At 41.6% G+C, this 11,633-nt stretch overlaps 1 pseudogene across 1 annotated transcript; it reads left to right on the top strand.

Annotated features, from left to right (window-relative positions):
- The first annotated feature begins 7,074 nt into the window (after positions 1 to 7,074).
- Positions 7,075 to 9,027, top strand: LOC122689062 (annotated as a pseudogene). The gene is made up of 2 exons (XR_006339717.1): positions 7,075 to 7,133; positions 7,273 to 9,027. The product of XR_006339717.1 is annotated as an enoyl-CoA delta isomerase 2-like (transcript).
- The last annotated feature ends 2,606 nt before the right edge of the window (positions 9,028 to 11,633 follow it).

The raw sequence follows: 11,633 nt of genomic DNA, 5'->3' as shown, positions 1-11,633 counted from the left end.
TGAGGCTTCACCAGTGGCTCAGAAAGAATCTGCCTGCAATGTAGGACAAACAGTAGATGTGGGTTTGATCCCTGGGTCTGGAAGATCCACTGGAGAAGAAAATGGCAACCCACTCCAGTAGTCTTGCCTTAAAAATCCTATGGACAGAGGAGCCTGGCGGGCTACAGTCCAAAGGGTCACAAAGAGTCAGACACGACTGAGCACAAACACACGAGGCTAAATCTTCATTTATTCCATAGATCCTCTAAAGGTGGACATTTCAGAGTTCTAGTTTTCATTATTAAACATAACGCCACAGTAAATAACCTTGTACATTTAGTATTTCACAATTATAGAGGGATACTTATCAGGTAAATCCTTAGCAGGGAGACTGCTAGGTCACAGGGTAAGTGTAATTTTGTTAGATAATCCAAATTCCCCTCCTCGGGGATTATACCATGTTGCATTCCCATCAGTAACATATGACAGTACTTGTTTCTTCATAGCCCTGTCAACAGTGTTGTTTTCTCAAACTTGGGGATTTTAGTCAATGTGATTTTGGTAAAATGGTAGCAATGTAGTTGTAACTGGCATACCTATTATTATGAGTGAAAGTAAGCATCTTTTCAAATCTTCATTTACATTTCTCTGTGAATCCTGCCACTTATCAATTTTTTTTCTATCAGAATTTTAGACTTTGTCATCTTCATTGTTAAGATCTCTTTATTTACTAGCGAAATTAATCTTTTGTCTGTCATATATTTTCTCCAGGTTCATCCTTTTACATTTGATTTTGTGTTTTCATTTTAAGAATATTTATTCAGTTTCATTAGATCCCATTTGTTTAGTTTTGCTTTTATTTCCAATATTCTGGGAGGTGGGTCATAGAGGATCTTGCTGTGATTTATGTCAGAGAGTGTTTTGCCTATGTTCTCCTCTAGGAGTTTTATAGTTTCTGGTCTTACATTTAGATCTTTAATCCATTTTGAGTTTATTTTTGTGTATGGTGTTAGAAAGTGTTCTAGTTTCATTCTATAAGTAAGGTGAAAAGACAGCCCTCAGATTGGGAGAAAATAATAGCAAATGAAGAAACAGACAAAGGATTAATCTCAAAAATATACAAGCAACTCCTGAAGCTCAATTCCAGAAAAATAAATGACCCAATCAAAAAATGGGCCAAAGAACTAAACAGACATTTCTCCAAAGAAGACATACAGATGGCTAACAAACACATGAAAAGGTGCTCAACATCACTCATTATTAGAGAAATGCAAATCAAAACCACAATGAGGTACCATTACACGCCAGTCAGGATGGCTGCTATCCAAAAGACTACAAGCAATAAATGCTGGAGAGGGTGTGGAGAAAAGGGAACCCTCTTACACTGTTGGTGGGAATGCAAACTAGTACAGCCACTATGGAAAACAGTGTGGAGATTCCTTAAAAAACTGGAAATAGAACTGCCATATGACCCAGCAATCCCACTTTTGGGCATACACACTGAGGAAACCAGATCTGAAAGAGACACGTGCACCCCAATGTTCATTGCAGCACTGTTTATAATAGCCAGGACATGGAAGCAACCTAGATGCCCATCAGCAGATGAATGGATAAGGAAGCTGTGGTACATATACACCATGGAATATTACTCAGCTGTCAAAAAGAATTCATTTGAATCAGTCCTAATGAGATGGATGAAACTGGAGCCCATTATACAGAGTGAAGTAAGCCAGAAAGATAAAGAACATTACAGCATACTAACACATATATATGGAATTTAGAAAGATGGTAATGATAACCCTATATGCAAAACAGAAAAAGAGACACAGAAATACAGAACAGACTTTTGAACTCTGTGGGAGAATGTGAGGGTGGGATGTTTCAAAAGAACAGCATGTATACTATCTATGGTGAAACAGATCACCAGCCCAGGTGGGATGCATGAGACAAGTGCTCGGGCCTGGTGCACTGGGAAGACCCAGAGGAGTCGGGTGAAGAGGGAGGTGGGAGGGGGGATCGGGATGGGGAATAAGTGTAAATCTATGGCTGATTCATATCAATGTATGACAAAACCCACTGAAATGTTGTGAAGTAATTAGCCTCCAACTAATAAAAAAATTAAAAAAAATAAAAAAAAAAAAAGAATATTTATTCATCTTTTATTGATTGATTCTAAGTTTTGAGTCATAGTTAAAAAGTTTTTTTATACTTTGGCCACCTGATGCGAAGAACTGACTCATTGGAAAAGACCCTGATGCTGGGAAAGACTGAAGGTGGGAGAAGAAGGGGACAACGGAGGATGAGATGGTTGGATGGCATCACTGACTCAATAGATATGAGTTTGAGCAAGCTCTGGGAGTTAGTGATGGACAGGGAAACCTAGTATGCTATAGTCCATGGGGTCGGACATGAGTCAGCAACTGAACTGACTGACTGACTCTCGTATTAAAAAGAAATAACAAGGAACTTCTGATTTGGGCCAAGATGGAGTGCCCCATTCCTCCCAGGGCCTTCCCCTTACAACTAAGAAACCCTGGATATAACACAACAAACAAGCACAGGAAGACTCTGAAAGGCGAAAAGAAGTCAGACTTCCTAGGCACCTCAAACATGACAACACAAGGGAGGTCCTTGGGTTTCCTTATTGCCTCCCTTATATCCCAGACAAGGCCCTGCAGAAACCTCCAACGAAGAACTGCCAATGGGCACGAGCAAAAGAAGAAGCTTTCAGAAAAGCTTGATACCTAGTTGAAGAATCAGGAAAAGGACCATGTAACAACAGAAAACCTTTTTGGCAAAACCGGCACTACTCCAACCAACCAACAGAAAAAAAAGCACCTCTCCCTGTGTGGGATGTTTCAAGCCCCACTTAGAAGCAGGTGGTGTTCCAATTAACTTGCAGGGAGACTGACAGAGCTAAGCAGAGAGCTGAGCTTCAATCCTTGCAGAAGGAAGCAGGCAGTGCTTGGGTTCCCCCAGAGGGCAGAGTTAGAAGATCCAGCAGTGAGCTGAGCATGCACCCCACTGGGTCATAAAAGGGACTTCATGAGGCCGAGAGAAATGAAGCTAGTCAGTACTCTGATGTCCCTCCATGCCCAGTGGAGACATGTGCTAAGTATCCACCCCAACCTGGCATCAAGGACACTGGACAAGACAGTGCTAGTCAGGTCTAGTCAGTGCTCCACTATCCATTGTTCTCATGTTTCTTGTGTCAGCATGGTGCAGTAGGAAGCTGAATCTCCATAGCAACCCAGTAGCAACAAGACTGAATTAAGTAATGTGAAACAGGGCCAGTAGGCACTGCTTTTCTCCCCTACTCACCGCATCAGCAGGTCCCAGTGGAGAGGTGGGCCTCCAGCACCATCCAGGATTAACAATGAGGCTGAATGAGGTGGTAACAGGTGAGTTAATCCAAACTCCGCTTCCTAGTATCAGTGGGGTCAGGAGATGAACTTCCATCCCCACCATGCATCAACAATGCAGAAGGAGCTGTTGAGAGGTGGAGTTTGTTGGCATTCCACTTTCCCGTTCCTCTCCCTTTGTGTCTGAAGGGCTCAGCACAAAGTCAAGCTACTGCCCCCACCCTGTAGCAAAAAAGCAGTGAGCCAACTCTGGGCTTTGCCCCTCACTAATGTCAGTGGGGACCAGTGGAAGTAAGCCTATATCCACACTAGAAGGCAGTGAGATGTCATGTGTCAGTGCCCTGTTTTCACAGGGAAGGTGTCATGGAGCTGGGGGTGGGAGGGTTGCTGAACTTCCAGCTCACATATCTAAGATGGCAGTAGGAGTCACTGCTTACTGTTGCTGGGGTAGAATCATTGGGGACCAGAGGGAAGCTGAACTTATACACCACTCAGCCCTCCTGCTACAACTCAACCAGGGGGCTGCCTGTTTAAAAAGAAAAAAAAAATAATAGGATCCAGAGTCTACTGATATGATATCCAAAATGTTCAGGAAACAATAAAAAAGTCACTCATCATACCAAGAACCAGGAAAATCACAACATGAATGAGAGAAGACCATCAACAGACACCAAGAAGGCAATGAATCAGATGATGGAATGATCTGACAAGAATTTTAAAGCAACCATCATAAAAATGCTTCAACAGTCAATTCCAAGTTCTCTTCAAACAAATGAAAAAGTCTAGAAAAATCTCAGCAAAGAAATAGAAGTTATATGAGAGAACCAAATAGAGATTATAGAACTGAAAAATACAATGATAAAAAGAGTGATGACAGAAGAAAATCTGTGAATTTGAGGACACATCAATAGAATTTTCCCAATCTGAAAAACAAGTGAAAAAAAAAATGAACAGTCTCAGGGACTAATGGAGTAACAGAAGATCTAACATCTGTATCTTGGGATAGCAGGAAAGAGAGAGAGAATGGAACTGAAAATGTTTTTGAGGAAGTAATGGCTGAAAACTTCCCAAATGTGGTGAATTCAAGAAGAATCAAGAAACTGAGTGAACCTCACACAGAATAAACCTAACAAAATCCATGTCAAGGCACAAAATTTCTGAAAAATTTTGAAAACTGAAAAGAAACAACAAAACATGAAAGCAGCCAGAGAGAAACAACACATTATTTATTGTGGAATACCAATTTGAATTACAGGGTATTTCTCAAAAGAAACCATGGAGGCCAGCAGGAAATAGCACAACATTTTTCAAATACTGAAAGAAAAGATCTGTCAGTTGTGAACTCTATATCAAGTCAAAATATCATTCAGGAATTAAGAGGAAGTAAAAGCATTCTTTGTCAAAGGAAACTAAGAGAATTTGTTACTAGCAAACCTACCCTTGAAGAATGGCTAAAGGAGTTTTTCTAACTAGCAAAGATGATAACAGAAGGTTTGAAACTTCAAAAAGAAAAGAAGAATATCAGAATGGGTAAAAACAAGAAATTAGAAATAGAAGAGCAAAATAAACCCAAGGGAAGCACAGGAAGGGAAATAATAAAGAAAGATAAGAGCAGAAATCAATGAAATTAAAAATAGGAACACAAGACAGAAAATCAATGAAACAGAAAGTTCTTAAGAAATCGATAAAAACTGATAAACTTTTAGCAAGACTGACAAAGATGAAGAAAGAGAGAAGACCCATATCATCAATATAAGAAATAAAACATCAGATATCATTTCAGATCCTGAAGCCATTAAAAGGACAATAAAGGAATACTATGAACTATACTCTTATAAATTTGAAAACTTAGAAGTGGACTGGTTCCTCCAAATCCACAAACTATCATACTCAACCTCAACAAAATAGGTAACCTAAATAGTCCTATAAGCACTGAAAAAAAAATGAATTTGTGATTATTAATGAAAAGCTCCTGAACAGTTTCACTGGAAAATTCTACCATACATTTAAAGAAGAATTAATGTCAATTTTCCACAACCGCTATGAGAAAATAGCAGCAATGGGAACACCTTCCAACTTATTTTGTAATACTAATATTAGTCAGATACCAAACCAAAGACAGTACAGAAAATAAAAAACTATAAAACAATATCTCCCATGAACTTAAATACACACAACCCTCAATAAAATATTAGCAAATCTAATCCAGCAATATGTAAAAGTTTATACACCATTACCAAGTGGAATTCTATAAAAAATTATACACCATTACCAAGTGGGATTTATTCTAAGTATGAAAGACTGGCTCAACATTTGAATATCAGTATAGCTATAATAAAAAATAATAAAAACACCTAATGTTTGCAAAGATGTGGAAAAACTGGATCACTCATACATAGCTAGTGGGAATGGGAAATTGTACAGCCACTCTCATAACGAGTACAGCACTTTCTTAGAAAACTAAACACGGCTTAGCATACAACCCAGAAATTGCACTATTTGGCATAAAACACAAATGTTCATATAAGCTTTATTAATAATGAACTGAACTGAACTGAATAATAGCCTAAAACTGAAAATAACCCAAATGTCCTTCAGTTGGGGACTGGTTAGACACAGACATACTGTGGTACATCCATACCAATGGAATACCTCTTAGCAAGAAAAAGGAACAGACTATTGACAATACAGCAACAGTTTGGATGGATCTTAAGGGAATTAGGGCTTCCCTGATGGCTCAGACAGTAAAGTATCCGCCTGCAAGGCAGGAGACCTGGGTTCAATCCCTGGGTGGAGAAGATCCCCTGGAGAAGGGCATAGCAACCCACTCCAGTATTCTTGCCTGGAAAATCCCATGGACAGAGGAGCCTGGCGGGCTACAGTCCATGGGGTCACCAAGAGTCGGACACGACTGAGAAACTAACACTTTCACTTTCAAAGGAATTAGTCTGAGAGAAAAAAAAGTCAATCCCCAAATCTCACATACCACATGACTCTATCCATATAACATTCTTAAAAGTACAAAATTATAGAAATGGAGAGATGTAGTTGCCATAGGACAGGGATAAGAGAGGAGAGTGTGACTATAAAAGACAACATGAGGGATCCCTGCTGTGATGTAACCATTCTGTATCTTGATTGTATTAATGTCAATATACTAGTTGTGATATTCTACTAGAGGTGTGTCAGTCTGCTCAGGCCTCCACAAGAAAATACCATGGACTGGGTGGCTTAAGCAACAGACATTTATTTTTCATGGTTCTGAATGCTATGAAGCCCAAAATTAAAGTCCTGACAGATCCAGTTTCTTGTAAGGGCCCTCTTCCTGGCTTGTAAATGGCCATTTTCTTGCTGTATCCTCAGATGGCACAAGAGAGAGAACTCTGGTGTCTCTCTTCTTGTAAGAATATTAACACCATCGTGGGGGCCTCACTCTCATAACATCACCTGAACCTAATTAACTCAAAGGCCCTACTTCCAGATACTATCATATTAGGGGTTAGGGCTTCAACATTTGAATTCTGGGTGAGACTCATTCAGTCCATAAAAAGATTTTTAAATTAGTGTGATAAAATATACATAGCTTGAAGTTTGCCACTTTCAATGGTACCAATCAGTGGTATTAAGCATATTCACAATGTGTTATAACCATTACCACAATCAATTTCCAAAACTTTTCCATCAGTCAAAACAAAACCTCTCCCGGCAGTCCCGCCCTTGTCCTTGAGTGGCCATGGCGGGGTTGGCAGGCCAGCTCACCAGGCACTGGTGCTCTGGGCTTCTCCGCAGTGTGTGCTTAAAAAGGACTTACCTGGCCACGCTTGCTGTCCCCACTCTGCTGCTGGCTTTTTAGACTTCTGGAGGTGAGGACTGAGTGTGTCTGCTTAGTGAGCTTCACAGCCTAGCATCCAGGCCAAGTGGATTCCCCCAGTCCCCCGCAGGTCCCAGCCCTTGGGCTGCACGTGGGCAGCCCTGCCATGTGAACCAGCCAGAAGGACTTTAACAACACAGTGAACCAGGTGAAGCTCCTGAAGGAGGATCCGGTCAATGAAGTGAAGCTGAAACTCTATGCACTCTACAAGCAGGCCACTGAAGGACCTTGTAACGTGCACAAACCAGGTATGCTGGACTTTATCTATAAGACCAAATGGGATGCATGGAATGCTCTTGGAAGTCTGTCCAAGGAAGCTGCCTGACAGAACTACGTGGACTTGGTGTCCAGTCTGCTTCCTCTGAGCCCCCCAGCTCAGAGGCACCTGCAGCAGACAGGAAGCAACCAGAAAGCGACAGCCTGGTGGTGACCTCCGAAGACGGCATCACCACCATCCGGTTGAACCGTCCAACCAAAAGAAATGCTCTCACCACACAGATGTATCATGACATCATAGCTGCACTTCAGGCTGCAAGCAAGGATGAGTCAGCCATAACTGTTTTAACAGGCAGTGGGGACTACTACTGCAGCGGGAACGACCTGACCAACTTCACGAATCTGCCCGCCGGTGGGCTGGAGATGGCCAGGAGCAGAGAGGTCCTCCTGAGGGATTTTGTCAACTGTTTCATAAATTTCCCGAAGCCTCTGGTGGCCGTGGTCAATGGGCCAGTTGTGGGGATCTCCATCACCATCATTGGGCTGTCTGACGTCATGTATGCGACCGACCGGGCAACCTTTCACACCCCGTTCAGTCACCTGGGCCAGAGTCCAGAAGGCTGTTCCTCTTACACTTTTCCCAAGATAATGGGCTCAAGCAAGGCGGCAGAGATGCTCCTTTTTGGGAAGAAGTTAACGGCCCAGGAAGCGTGTGCCCAAGGACTCCTTACTGAAGTTTTTCCTGACAGCACTTTTCAGAAAGAAGTTTAGGACAGGCTGAAGGCATATTCAAAGCTCCCCCCAAATGCCATGAGAATTTCCAAGCAGATCATCAGAAACGGGGAGAAAGAAAAGTTGCAAGTGGTCAACGCGGAAGAAAGCAGTGTCCTGAGGGCGAGGTGGCTGTCAGACGAGTGCATGAATGCCATCGTGAGCTTCCTGTCCAGAAAGGCGAAGCTCTGATGACCAGCACGGCCCAGCCGGGTGCCTCCAGGGAAGCGTTGTACCGCTGCTCCCGGTTGTCAGTCCCCGAGCCGAATAAACCTCGCTGTGCCTTCTTTCAGTGCTTAAATACCAGTCGCTATGATTGTATTGTGCTGGAGCCTTGATGGAAAACAAATGATGTCAAACGCGCTTGGGGAACTTCCGTTGACTCTTGGCCGGGGGTAGTCTCAGCTCTCTCAACATGAACCGCTGTTGCCAGGTGCACTGGAACATGCTGCCCGGCGCCCTGCTCTGGAACGCGTTCATCGCGTTGCGGGCTGAGACCACATGTTTGAAAACCACCGCGGCGCTCTGCCGCCCTGCACAGGGTCACCGACTGGATCGCCCGAACACTGACAACCTCTGCGAGACCGAGGCAAGGTGGGTCGTATGTTCTTTCTCAGCCACCTGGAAGGGGGAGTGAGCAGAAAGGAGTAGGACTATCAGAGGGTCAATTAGAATCCTAGTTTCATTCCACCCCTATCATCTGCCAAAAAGACGTGGAGAATTAGACCGTTTCCCAGGAACGTGATATTCCATATCAGTGGTTATTTCCTCATGTATTGTCTCATCTTCATTCTCATTTAAGATGGTCCTTTATAAAAAACACATCTGGGGGGAAGAAAAAAACACGTAAGACCAGAAACTATTAAACTCCTAGAGGAAAACATAGGCAAAACACTCTCTGACATAAACTACAGCAGGATCCTCTATGACCCACCTCCCAGAGTATTGGAAATAAAAGCAAAAATAAATAAATGGGACCTAATTAAAATTAAAAGCTTTTGCACAACAAAGGAAACTATAAGCAAGGTGAAAAGATAGCCTTCAGAATGGGAGAAAATAATAGCAAACGAAGCAATGGACAAAGAATTAATCTCAAAAATATACAAGCAACACCTGCAGTTCAATTCCAGAAAAATAAATGACCCAATCAAAAAGTGGACCAAAGAACTAAACAGACATTTCTCCAAAGAAGACATACAGATGGCTAACAAACACATGAAAAGATGCTCAACATCACTCATTATCAGAGAAATGCAAATCAAAACCACAATGAGGTACCATCTCATGCCAGTCAGAATGGCTGCTATCCAAAAGTCTACAAGCAATAAATGCTGGAGAGGGTGTGGAGAAAAGGGAACCCTCTTACACTGTTGGTGGGAATGCAAACTAGTACAGCCACTATGGAGAACAGTGTGGAGATTCCTTAAAAAACTGGAAATAGAACTGCCATATGACCCAGCAATCCCACTGCTGGGCATACACACTGAGGAAACCAGAATTGAAAGAGACACGTGTATCCCAGTGTTCATCGCAGCACTGTTTATAATAGCCAGGACATGGAAGCAACCTAGATGTCCATTAGCAGATGTATGGATAAGAAAGCAGTGGTACATGTACACAATGGAATATTACTCAGCCATTAAAAAGAATTCATTTGAATCAGTTCTAATGAGGTGGATGAAACTGGAGCCTATTATACAGAGTAAAGTAGGCCAGAAAGAAAAACACCAATACAGTATACTAACGCATATATATGGAATTTAGAAAGATGGTAACGATAACCTTGTATGCGAGACAGCATAAGAGACACAGGTGTATTGAAAAGTCTTTTGGACTCTGTTGGAGAGGGCAAGGATGGGATGATATGGGAGAATGGCATTGAAACATGTAAATTAGCATATGTGAAAGAATTGCCAGTCCAGGTTCGATGCATGATACAGGGTGCTCGGGGCTGGTGCACTGGGATGACCCAGAGGGATGGGATGGGGAGGGAGGTGGGAGGGGGGTTCAGGATGGGGAACACATGTACACCCATGGTGGATTCAAGTCAATGTATGGCAAAACCAATACAATGTTGTAAAGTAAAATAAATAAATAAAAAAGAAAAAAAAAAACTTCTATAATCATTAAACAATAACTCCCCATTTCCCCTCTCAGCCCTTGGCAACCTCTATTCTGTTTTCTGTCTTTATGAATCTGCCTGCTTGTACTATAGTTTTGCAAGATGTTATCATTCAAGGAAACTGGGTAAAGGGTACACAGGATCTCTCTGTATTATTTATTACAACTGTATATGCATACACAATTATCTAAAAAATCTTAAAAAGAAACTCATTCATGTTTGTCTATTATTTGTATGAGTTTTTAAATTATTATTAAACTCTCTGATCTATTTCCTAGTTAACTTCAATTCCTTGAACTGGCGCTGTATCACACAACCGTGTGACAACCACTTCTTTCCTCTAGTCAAACCTTTCTACATTGGATCAAATAATTTCGATCTTTTCAGCTTCTCATTCCCGCTTTCTACCTCTCAACCGTTTTAGTTACTGTTCCAGAAGACAACATACCTTTCAAGGAAAGAGAGATATTGGAACAGCCACAAAATGAACACATAATAATAAACAACTACAATGACAACAGCAGGAAAATCTACAGTGATTTATTGACTGCTAACAATTTTAGATAATTCCAGTTGTCCCTTGGTATGCACAGGGGATTGGCTCCAGGACACTTCATGGATACCAAAATCCATGGATTCTCAAAATCCTCTAGATTACCTATTATACCTAATACAATGTAAATGCTATGTAATTAGTCACTGGCATGCAGCAAATTGAAGTTTTGCTTTTTGGAACACTTTGGATTTTTCCCCCAAGTATTTATGATTCAGAATTGGTTGCATCTGTAGATGTGGAACCTGTGGGTATAGAAAGCCAACTGTATATCATTTAATCTTTACATCAACATTGAGGAAAAGTATTATTAATGTGACTTTATTTATGAGGAAATTTAATCTTGGAGAGGTGAAAAAGCAAAATCACACCCTTATTAAAATGATGGAATGGCTATAAGAATGCAGGTACATTTGGCATAGGAGCTTATGAACTTTCCTCTGTGAAGAACTGAACTGAATCCAGGAACTCTTGTTTGAAAAGCAGCAGAACATTCAGTTGACCCAGGTCTTTTCTTGTCCCAGGTCCCAGAAATAGACTAGCAGACTATAGTCCTGTATTAGTTTGCTAGGGCTATCATAACAAAATGCCACAGGCTGGGTGACTCGACAACAGTAATTAATTTCTTTCATGGTTCTGGAAGCTAGAAGTCCAAGATCAAGGTGTCAGTAGGTTCAGTGTCTCCTGAGAACTCTTTCCTTGGTTTGTAGGTGGCCAGCTTCTTCCCAGTGTTCTCACATGTTCTTTCCTCTGTGGACA

The sequence above is a fragment of the Cervus elaphus genome, chromosome X, assembly GCF_910594005.1.
Source record: "Cervus elaphus chromosome X, mCerEla1.1, whole genome shotgun sequence".
In the NCBI taxonomy this organism is placed as follows: Eukaryota; Metazoa; Chordata; class Mammalia; order Artiodactyla; family Cervidae; genus Cervus; species Cervus elaphus.
The sequence above is the reverse complement of the archived record's forward strand: the minus strand, read 5'-3'. Positions and strand labels throughout refer to the sequence as shown.